The sequence below is a fragment of the Mustela putorius genome, unplaced genomic scaffold (genome assembly GCF_011764305.1).
Source record: "Mustela putorius furo isolate JIRA1106 unplaced genomic scaffold, ASM1176430v1.1 tig00000151_pilon_pilon_pilon, whole genome shotgun sequence".
In the NCBI taxonomy this organism is placed as follows: Eukaryota; Metazoa; Chordata; class Mammalia; order Carnivora; family Mustelidae; genus Mustela; species Mustela putorius.
Window position 1 is genome coordinate 6,595,276 of NW_025421296.1, and position 12,245 is coordinate 6,607,520.

Genomic DNA, 12,245 nt, shown 5'->3' on the forward strand with positions numbered 1-12,245 from the left:
ATTCCAGAAAAAACTTCGGAAGGCAAGATCAAGTTCTCTTAGAAAGTATAGAATGGGGGCACTCCCCCCTCTCCCTCTCAAATAAATAAAATACTTTCTAAAAATGTACGGAAGGAGGTGGGAGGAAAAATACAATTTAAAGGGCACAGGAAAAAAACCTTCTAGAAGGTGTTTGCTACTAAAACAATTAATAGCCATGATATTTGAATAAATATTTTTAAAGTACTAACTTGAAAAAAATGTAACACTTCTTCTGAATAATCTCCAGCTGTTCAAGAAATATTGATTATGGTCTAAAGTAGAGTCACCAGGTAAAATACAGGATACCCAGGGAAATTTGAATTTCAGAATATCCTTTTAGTATAAGCATGCCCCTTGCAATATTTGAGACATACTCGTGCAAGCGATTATTCGTTGTTTATCTGAAATTCAGATTTCCCTGGGTGTCCTGTATTTTTATATGCTAAATCTGGCAACCCTGGCCTAGGGAGGAAGTTTCTTTCACAAGTTTTATGTTATGCAAATTGAATCTTGATTTCAAGTTTTCAAGTCAGCCTTCACTGGATTGAAATGCCATACGTTTTATTCTTACGTTCTCCTTTGTTCTGTTTTCAAAATCTCAGTAGGATATACAACCTCCTGGACTTCTCACAAATATTACATTGCTAGAGGCTTTTTACTCCTTGTATCTAGTCCTATAATATAGATTGAGAGGGTGTTTTTGTTTGTTTCATAAACATTCATAGAGTACTAGGGATGCAATGACAAGTAAGAAGAGACCCATTCCTCCCCTCATGAAGACGAGGGTCTAGGGAAAGAGACAAATAGTAACCAATCATCACAACCCCATAGATCTGCTTACATAATTTTTTTAAAGATTTTACTTATTTATTTGACAGAGGGAGAGGGAACACAAGCAGGGGGAGTGGGAGAGGGAGAAGCAGGCTTCCTGCTGAGCAGGGAGCCCAACTTGGGGCTCTATCCCAGGACCCTGGGATCATGACCCGAGCCAAAGGCAGACGCTCAATGACTAAGCCACCCAGGTACCCCTGTTTACGTAATTTTGTGGAGTGGTGGGGGCGCAATAATTGTTTTTGTTCTGCCTAATGAAGGATCTTGATCTAGACCACCTGTATTTATTTAAAGGTTATGGATTTTTAGATTATACAGAAATAAAACTGTGACATTAGAATCACAGTTGGCAAAACTCTGTTTGGCAAGAGAATTCTCTCCCCCAAACCATCTGCATCATTTCTCTTGTTCTCACAGTTCTGAGAGCTGTTGTCCAATCCCTTGTGACCCTTGGTTAATATGGGAGTCCTGATACAATTTTCTCTTCCATCACTTCCCTTTCCTGGCACTAAGGAATACCCCTATTTTTTCACTATTGCATGAAAACAGGTCCTATGATAGTCTTCTCTAAGATCTTACAAACTGGGACATTTTCAAGTATTTTAATGCCTCTCTTATCTCACCAGCCCCCTGTCCCTTCCCCAGTGATTAGCTTTCATAGAGATGGTTTTGAACCTTTAGATCATTATTACAATTTCCTTGCAACTCATCTCTTGAGTTTCTTTCAAGAAACTCTTATTAGCTCTTACCTTACACATTCCAAGACAATCTTTGAGTCTCCACCTGCATTTAAATTTGATACATGTGAATATAGCAAGGTTTGTATTTCACCAATCTCTCCATATTTCATGATCTTCCCCTAACACAAGTTCCTCAACCCTGGCACTATGACATTTTGAGGGAGACAATTCTTTTGGCAGGGAAGGGTATTGTCCTCTGCATTGTAGGATGTTTAGTAACATCTCTGTCTTCTACCCTGATATATCAGTAGCAGAATTCAGTTGTGAAATCTTCCCTAGTTGCAAGAACCAAAACTACCTCCAGAAAAATCTCCCAAGGCCAGGGAGGGAAAAGGGGACAAAAACATTTCTGGTTGAGAACCACTATGTTACCCCCAAAGTCACTATTTCTTTTTCCACTTGATGCTGGTTTTCTTCATATGGAGTATGTTATGGGGTGACCAGTTGTTTCAGTTTACCTAAGCCTAGGGGGTTTCCCAGGAGACAGAACTTTAGTGCTGATGTAGACGAAGTCTTGGACAGACCGGGATGAATTAATCATCCTGTTGGGTGACACAGTCTTAAATCCTTACAAATCTACCAATATCTTTCTTTTATTTTGCCAAATAAATGTCATCTTGGCTAGGCATAGAATCCTTGTCTTAGTATTAACTTCTCAGTAGTCTAAGCATATTATAGCTTTCTAACACAAAAGGGGACAGGTAAAAAGTTTGAGTCTTGTCTGATTGTATTCATTCCCTCTCTCAGTAATTTGTTCTTCCTATCTGGAAACTTGTAAGATTTTTTCCTTTATCCATATAGGTTGAAAATTTTAGCAGAATATGCCAAATACACACCTTTATCCTCGCTCTCCCCCTGCATCCATCTCACCTGGAACTTTGGTAATTCTCTTAAACTGCAGATTTATGTGTTTCTTTTTTCATGTATTCAATTAATGTCTCCCCTCCATCTCTATTTTTTTCTCCTGCTGGAATTCCTTCAATCCCCATGTCATGTCTTATACGATCTGTGTACTCCACGTCTTTTATCTTTGTCCTTACTGTTTCCATCTCTTAGTAACTGTTTTGCACTGTGTTTTAAGACATTTCTTCCACTCATTGCTTAACAATGACCATTTTCTCCTTCAGCTTACCTACCAATTTTTAAAGTTAAATAATATCATGGGTTTTTCATTGCAAAAATCTTTTTGGTACTGTTGTTAAATCTCCTCTGGGCTCTGATTTTCACTCAAGTTAGTGTCTGTCTTCTCTAGCCATTCAGTTTCATTAGGAGTCAGGTCTACTTACTCACTCTCCTTTATTCTGCTCCCCAAAACCCCACAAGTGTACTGTTATTCTCCTTTGTGCGTTGGGGTTCAGGTTCAACTGTTGGGACTCCTTGAATGAAGGAAGATGCTATCTTACCATTTCATGTGGCCCAGGGGTTGACTGGTACTTGGCAAGACACCAGGAAGATGCTTCTCTGCTCTCCGGCCTCCTCACACTCACCCACCCTCAAAAAAAAAAAAAAGGAGAAGAAGGAACTCACTTGTTAAAGACCGCCAGTTTACCTTGGAGAGGGGGGGGAGAATGTGCCATGTATAGTTATTGAATCCGGCATCATTTTTCTCTCTGCTATTTATTTTACCTTCATTTATTCCTTCTCTAACATTCTTCCTTTTTTAAAAAAATGTAGATTGGGTTTCTGACCTATGTCATTTTCCTTTTCCCTGAAGAATTTCTTTGAAAACTTCTCTCTCTCATTTTTTAAGGTTTTTTTTTTTTTAAGATTTTATTTATTTATTTGACAGAGAGAGATCACAAGTAGGCAGAGAGGCAGGCAGAGAGAGAGAGGAGGAAGCAGGCTCCCCGCCGAGCAGAAAGCCCGACGCGGGACTCGATCCCAGGACCCCGAGATCATGACCTGAGCCGAAGGCAGCGGCTTAACCCACTGAGCCACCCAGGTGCCCCTTTTTTTAAGGTTTTATTATTTAATTTGAGAGAGAGACGGAGATGGTGAGAGAACGCATGAGTGGGGAGAAAGAGAAACATGCTCCTCAGTGAGCAGGGGCCTGATGTCAGACTCAATCCCAGGACCCTTGGAACATGACCTGAGCTGAAGGCAGATGCTTAATTGACTGAACCCCCCAGGTGCCCCTCTTTGAACATTTCTTCCAAGACAGGTATACTGGTGATAAATTCTCTCAATTTTTGATTATCTGAGGAAGTCTTTATCAATCCTTCCCTTTTGAAAAATGGCTCATTGGATACAGAATTGGAGGTTAATGGGTGTTTTTTTCTTTCAAAATCTTAAATATTTCACTCTGATCTCACTTGCATAGTTTCTGACAAGAAGTCTGCTATAAATCTTATTTTTGCTCCTCTATAATTAAAGTAAACATATAGCGTTCCACAACCTCAGTCTTCTTTGAAGATTTTCTCTTTGTCTTTGTCTCTTTCTCTTTGTCTGAGTCATAACTGAGTCCAGGTCTGATGCTTGCTCTGTCTCTTCAAACGATGTTTTTTGTCTTTTAGTATGCCTTGTAATTTTTTGTTGAAAGTTGATTGTGATATACTGGAGAAAAGGAACCTAATACTGGTTTTCATGGAGGTTTCTGTTCATGGACTTCTGTCCAGTAAACTGTGATTCTCTGTATCTACCTATCTGTTGCTCCAACCTGGAGGCAAGGGTTTACCGTTACCTCAATTCTCTGATGAATGTAATAAGACTTGTTGATTTTTTTTTATTTGTTTAGCTTTTTGTCTTACTGTGAGGGTGGCAATAATGACTTCTAAGCTTTTTACATGCCAGACTGGAAACCAGGATTTCTCCCTTCTGCTTACCCCAAAACCACTCCCCTCTCTGCAGACCAAGATACACTTATTTTATCTGTCTCACTTAGACTCTTTCCACTAACTCCAGGCTCTTGTGAAGCACAAAGAGAATAGGTCCAGAATCAACTTTCTCCAACAGAATCAGCCAGCAGTGGTGTTATCCTCATACCCTCCAGTGCAGCATCCTGCTGGCTTCAGATGGGGGGCACACATTTGAGGGAAGCCTGGACACACTTAAGTTGCTGTCTTCTCCTAATTCTCCTTAATCCGCTTGCACCTGGTTAGCTGCCAAATCAAATGTAGATTCTGCCTCTTTTCTCCCCACCCCCCCACCCCCCACCCCCGGCTGCCACTAGCCTGGCCCAGTTTCCCATTCCTTCTGCTTGCTCTTCCTCACAGGGCATTCTACCAGCTTCTTCTCTGCAGGTCTCTTCCCAAATCATCCCAGTTTAGTTTTCACTAACAGTGAAGCACAACTTGGATCATTTCACTGCCTCCTCAGAAACTGTCAGTGTCTTCCCAATGCTTTCTGGATTAAATACAACATGCCTAGTCCTGACATTTAGGACCGATCTGCATTTCGAATCTCAATTCTCATTGATCTCCTACAAGCAACTGACTCCCAGCCAAGCTAAAATTGTAGACATTTTCCTAACACCTGGGCATTTCCTATTTTGTGGCTTTGCCTTATCATTTCAGTTCTGCCACCTAAAATGCTTTCTCAGGTTGCCAAATTCTTATCAGCTCTTCAAATACTTCTCCTTTATAAATTCTTTCCTCATTATCATCACCAAGAGCTAACTCTTGCTCACTCTCTTTCTCTCTCTTTTGTGAGCCTCCAAGCCACTTCCAATTTCAGTGCTGAACACTCTTTTCTTTGAGAGTATTGTTGTCCTTTGGGCACCTGTCTTTTCTGTCTATGGTATTTCTAGTTCTTTGAGAACAGTCTGTGTTATACCAATCTCCATTTTCTTTTGCAACATCTAGCACAATGTTTTGCAAACAGTAGTTGCTTAACAAATATATCTTCAATTTACTTAAAAGGATGCTATTTTAAGACGGAAATCCATGACTTTTGGCACATTCATTACAGTTTTGATGTACTGAATAAAATAGATTTTAGTATATCCTTACCACTCACAAGGGAGAGAAAGATTGGGGATCTGGATGAATCTCAAATACTACAAATCAGGAATGTTCACATATGCCCTCAATTCATCTTTCATTATGTTTCTCCTGATAGCTATGTGTTCACCCAACTCTCCACATGTTAAATACATTTTCTGCATTTACTTAACTTTTTCTCTTACTTGATGACCATTTCCCCAAAGAGGCAAAGCTTTTAATTAAGTCACGAATGCTACTCAACATGTGTGGGTAGCACACCACCCAGGGAGATATTGGTGGCCAACTAGCTTGACGATATGTGCTGCTTGTTTTTATCTCCCCAAAATGACAAATTACTCTGTTATAGGCTCTAAGCTGGTTTGGTTTCATTTGGGTCAAATATTGACCACTACAACTGTTTAATCCTTATTGTTAGTAAAGTGGAATATTCCAGACTATGAAGAATACTGAGAAGAAAGTCTACACTAAGAAGAATATTCAAATTATTGGCTGTTCACCATAGATATAATTTAGTTTTCAGCAAAAACAAGTTTGGGTTTGTAATATTACCCCTGTTTCCACTTGATTCTCCCTCTACATCACTGGAAATCACATAGCTGCAATGATCATCAACAACCTAAGTCACTAGAATAAGGTAAACTTTTCCTTTTTTTCTTTTAAGATTATATTTATTTATTTGAAAGAGAGAGAGCACAACCAGGGAGGAGGGGGAGAAGAAGAGGGAGAGACAGACTCCCTGCTGAGCAGAGAGCCTGATAGAAGACTTGATCTCAGGACCCTGGGATCGTGACCTGAGCCAAAGGCAGGAGTTTAACCTACCAAGCCACCCAGGTGCCCTAAGATAAACTTCTTCTATTGTCTTTTATGTGTGTGTGTATGTGCGTGGTAAAATACACACAACATAAATTTACCCGTAGTGACATTTAGTACATTCACAATGTTGTGCAATTCTCACCACTATCTTATCCTAGATCTATCGAACTTTTTTTTCTCCCTCTTCATGGCTTTCTGCTAAAATAAATTTGGACTATTTTCTATAATGTAGGCAGATACTAATTTGCAGAATTGAATATTTTAAATTCTTTAGACTCACCAGCTTTTACAAACTGAACCAGTAAACAGCCCAAAAGAAAGAATCACTGTTCGGTCTATCCGTTGGTCTGTGTAGAAGCATTTTGGAAGTAATACCTACTCGAGATTCATTTGCCTTGGGAGAATGAGGCAACGTAGTTTCTAGTTCCTGGCAGTATGCTCCTGGAACCATATCAAAACCTGGAGGAGACACAGGAGACCCAAGACCTTGGCACATTTTCACCTAAGCCAAGTCACACCATTAAACCTCAGTTAGGAAATATCAATAACTTTTGAAAAGTGGATTGCCGTTTAGCGTATTACCAGCTGTCAGCGCCTCAGAAAGTAAATTGAATGGCCGGGGAATTGAGATATGAAAAGGAAAGGGGGAGAAAAAATCACATGGGCCTCCTTTAAGATCATTTTGTGACATGCCCCCCCCCCCAGCCACGCATTCCACCACTCCTCCCTAACAACTGAATAAAACACAAATAGTAAAAACAGAGGTTTGGTTTTCTTTTTAAAGAAAATCGGGACAGAGCGATTATAGAGTTCCACAAGTACAGAAGCTGATGTCTCAAAAACCGCGACTCATTCTACTCTTATATTTTATAATATAAACCAGATGTTTTAAGTTTTTTCAAATAACTTCTTTCGGAGAAATAATGCTTTGGTCTTTGGCATGTTTTTGATCTTGGTAAATTATTCCTACCTATTTTTTTTTCTCAACTTTCACAAATGTTGTTTTCAGAAAATTCCCAAAGTAAATACCCCCTAACTGGGCTAATTTGATTTTGCAATTATCAATTTTAACATTGAATATTTATCATATGATAGTGTAATGGTTTTAGAAATTGGAATTTAATGAGAAAGATGAATTTATGTAAGTCCTTTGACCCAATGATATCCAATTCTTTGGAACATCATTTGGGAAACTTTAGTCCAATAAGGTTGGTTGGCAAATTGAGATAGGAGGAGGTGCCAACATACATAACAATGCCCAAGGTGTTTACCATGGTGGATTTTGTTGGCTAACACCAAAAAAAAAAAAAAAAGAAAAAAGAAAAGAAAAGAGAGAGAGAGACAGAGAGAGAGAAAAGGAAATTCACGAATTCAAAAGGGGTCCCTTGAACTCGTTAGCTTTGTTGTCAGAGTAAACATCCAACCGGTTTCAAAATGAATTACATTAAATCTCAGATTCAATCTGAATCTTACAGTTTGTGTGTATCCCAGGGTCATAGAAAAACAAACGGTAACACAAATCATGAGGGCCATAAAAAAAGATAAAAAGTGAAGCCAGAAATTTCCACACTCCCCGACCAAGACACTTCTGTCTCCCCAGCCTGGCCCCTGGCCCTGGACTGATTGCCCAAACTGGCAGATAAATAAACACTCTAAACTCCCAGGTGTCTTAGTCCAGATCAGTCCCAATCTAAGGAATAGAAGTAATCTCTTGGGCCTCATGACACAGCACAAGCGGGCAGTTCTGCTGTGTGTGTGTGTGTGTGTGTGTGTGTGTTGGTCACACAGACACGTTCGCCAAGTGCAAAATAAATAGACCTCTCTTCCCACAGCCTGTATCAGGCAGCGTCTTTCATCAGCCTCTCGCGTGCCCCTTAGACAGGCAGCCGCGTCCACCAACAGGCTGGCCACGGATGGAGTCTTGGATACCATCTCGGGGAAGCCTGGATAGGGGCTCTATAGAAATCCTCAGATCAGCGCTCCCCTCAGCTTCCTCCACCCCCCAACAGGACTGCTTAAGACAATAGGACAGCAGGGGCGGTCTGATCCCAAGTCAAGACAGCTCAGTCTAGTGCAAGAGGACAAAAGCGACCCAAGGAGCACACGCCCCCTTCCTGCGCATGTCATGGCAACGCAGAGGCTGGGACTCGCAGGCCCCAAGGCCATGGCTGGCACACGGCCTCAGTGGTCTTAGGTCCGCTGGGGCCAGTCCCACGCTCCCCCGGCAGCTGGGGGCGGGGGGCAGGGAGAGCGGCGTGTTCACGGTGTTTGGCCCAGAGCAGAGCCTTTCCTCTCATTTTCCTCCCCTTCGAGCCCAATTTCGAACCCTGGTCTGCAGGCAAAGGCTTCAGGAGTATTTAATATTAGAAGCCTCGTTGGGGTGAAGGAGCCCAAGAACCGTGGCGTGCTATGGATTCGGAGGAAAGGAGATTATCTGGTTTCTAGCCTAAGAGCTGGCCCAAGCCTAAATAACACGTTTTGGTAAGCATTTCAAAGGAGCAACTATAAAGTATGAACCGGGACTGGAAACGTCGGAACAAAGCATCATACCACACGTTGGTGAAACAGTCTGTCTGCAACCAGGCTCCTCATGGCCTGGCTTTGGCTTTCTGGGGGAAAAGGGTAATAGAGGAAAAACGCTATTGCCAAAAGATGAAAAATGGGCCTCAATTTTGGTGTAAGGCCTCTGGCCTTCTTCCAGTGGGGCATATTAAAACCAATATCAGGGGCGGTACAGCGGGGGCCGCTGGAATGACTCATCCTCCTGACATAGCCACCCAGACAGCTGGCAAGCTGTCCCGCTCCACCCATCTCTGATCTCACCACAACATGGAAGCATCTGGTACATTCATCATCCTCTCTGGGGCATGAATGAATGCTTAGGATGTAGATAATTTTGCAGGAATATATGTGTGTATTATCATGCAGATAAGACAATTATTTCATAATAGAAATGGAACCCGAATCGTCTTTGCCTACTTCTGATCCTGCCAGCGCTGCAAAAAAAAAAAAAAAAAAAAAAAAAAAACACTTGCTGATATGTTCGATATGCAGGAAATGGAAGCACAGAAGGAGAGAGAGATTACAGGCTCTTCTGTGCATTTGCCACACGTGCTGTGATCTTAGCCCTTTCTTGAGGATATCTGATTTCACCGGGAAAAGGAAAAGGCAAAGGAGAGACAAAGAGGTCCCCACCCAGCGTGCGCACATTTTCCATACAAGTGTATAACTGAAAAAATAGAACAGAGTCATATAAATAAGGCAAAAGTGTGTTAACAGACCACATGCTAGAAACTGGTTTTACAAGGCGGTGTGGGTGGGTGGGCATAGGTGGCTCAGTTGGTTAAGCCTCCTGTGCTTGATAGTAGCTCAAGTCTTGGTCTTAGGGTCATGAGTTCAAGCCCCATCTTGGGCATGGAGACGACTTAAAAGCCTGCTATTAAAATAATAATAATAAAATTTAGAAAGAGAGGGAGAATATAAATAATTGAAAAAAGAAAGGAATTTGTAAAAACAACTTTTCATTATGGTAACTTTGAGTCTGATCAGAATACTTCCACCTTGTTTCATGTCATATCATAGAGAGATAAGCCTAGAGAAGAATGATTTTCTACTTTAGATTTCAACTCAGTAAGGACCAGACTCTGTATTCCTTGTTTAATTCCATATCATCAAACTCTTTTTTCAAAAAGATTTTATTTAGGGGCACCTGGGTGTCTCAGTTGGTTAAGCAACTGCCTACCACTCAGGTCATGCTCTCAGAGTCCTTGGATAGAGCCCCACATCAGGCTCTCTGCTCAACAGGGAGCCTGCTTCTCCCTCTCCCATTCCCCCTGCTTGTCCTTGTGCTCTCTGTCTCATTAAATAAATAAAATCCTTTTTTTAAAAAAATTTCTTAATTAAAAAATAAAAAGATTGTATTTATTTATTTGAAAGAGAGAGAGGGGGCAAGTGTGACAGGGGGGAGGGACAGACAGGGAGGGAGAGAATCTCAAGCAGACACCACACCAAGAGTGGAATCCTATGAAGGGCTCCATCTCATGACCCTGAGATCATGACCTGAGCCAAAACCAGGAGTCAGACGCTTAATGGACTGAGCCACCCAGGCACCCCAGCATCAAATTCTTAGTAGAAAAACTAATAATAATTTTTTTAATCTAATTGGACAAGAACTGGAAGATGTAGGAGAACAAGGAAGAATGTTAAGTGAGATATGTGAGAACAGGTATATCTAAACTTGGATTGATTGAGCTGTAAAAAGAGGGAGGGACAGGAGGCCCCATAGTGCCAGCCATTGAGTCTGCCATACTCCATTGGCAATTGGTGGCACTGCAGGCCCAAGACAGCCTGTGTGTTTTGTAAGAAGAGGGATGTGTGCAGAGGAAAATCAGTACCCAACCCATCATTCATAGTTATGGGCAATCATAAACTAGGTGTTTATCACTTGGGAAATACCTCTGCTTGCCTCACACTTGGAGTAGTTTCGATCACAGTTTACGTTTAGGAGGAGGTGGAGAGGCTAGAGAAATTTTGATAAGCACAAGGAACATAAAATGTATTTCATTTTAATTTAGATCTTTTTCTTGCATGTATGGAAGAGAACAGCCCTTTTAGCTCAGCTCTGATCCTCCCCTTTTAACCCCCACAGGGGTCACAGCTTTGTCAACACGGGAGGGTGCTTAGGAATTTTTATCCCAGTAAACTTAGGGGAACTTGACCGATCTGTCATAATTCTTTTGAGTTTTTGGTCTTGTTTTGGATCACCTTATTACCCGTCTGGCTGTAGAGAAATGAATGGCCTCCAGGAGAGTGATCCCCATACACCTCTTTCATTTGCCACTAACTGCCACACAAAAACAGCCACCTGCCATGGTCTGGCGCCCATCCATCAATCCGTCCCACTCTCCGTGAGCAGTGCGCCTGCCTTCCACACTTCTGGAATGTCTTGAGAGTCCTTCCCCACAAGCTTGGCCATTGACTATGTGCTGCCTTTGGCAGGGATATGAGTAAAGACTACAGCATGATCAGAGACACCGTGTGTGTGCCCTCCATGGAACAAAAGGAAAAGGAAATAGAAATGCATTTTATTTTTTAATTTTTTAAACAGATATATTTATTTATTTGAAACAGAGAGTGCCCATGTGCAAGGGGCAAAGGGAGAGGGAGAGAGAGAAGCTCAAGCAGACACCGGGCTGCGTGTAGAGCCCTACACAGGGCTCCAGCTTGCAACCTTGAGATCTTGACCTGAGCCAAAACAAAGAGTCTGACAATTAACCAACTGAACCACCTTAGAAAAGCAGGGGTTTTTTTTATTACATTCCATTAGCCAGCATATAGCACATCATTAGGTTTTGATGCAGTGTTCAATGATTCATTAGTTATGTATAACACCCAGTGCCCATCACAACATGTGCCCTCCTTAATACCCATCATTTTGAAAGGGAGGGAATGACTTCTATTTCCAAAGCGAGCCCATCTCCCAGATTCTGTAAGAACAAATAGCTCTCCAGAAGCCTTCACTGTTCAGCCAAACTGGGGGCGAATTTTTCTTTCTCTGAACTCCCACGATATTTATTCATTTAACATTTGTTAAATACCTGCCAAGTGCTGGGCATATTTGTTTTTACAAACAGCCCTGTAAGGTGACTATTATTATCCATCCATTCCCACCCCTACCCTAAACCATTATTTTAAAGGTGGAAGAGTAGAGGCAAAACAAGCTAAGTAACTTGGTAATGACCATGCTGCCAGCAAAGAAGAGTCCAGGTTCAAACACAGGTCAAAATCAGACCAGAGGGGGTGCCTGGGTGGCTCAGTGGGTTAAGCCGCTGCCTTCCGCTCCGGTCATGATCTCAGGGTCCTGGGATCGAGTCCCGCATTGGGCTCTCTCTGCTCAGCA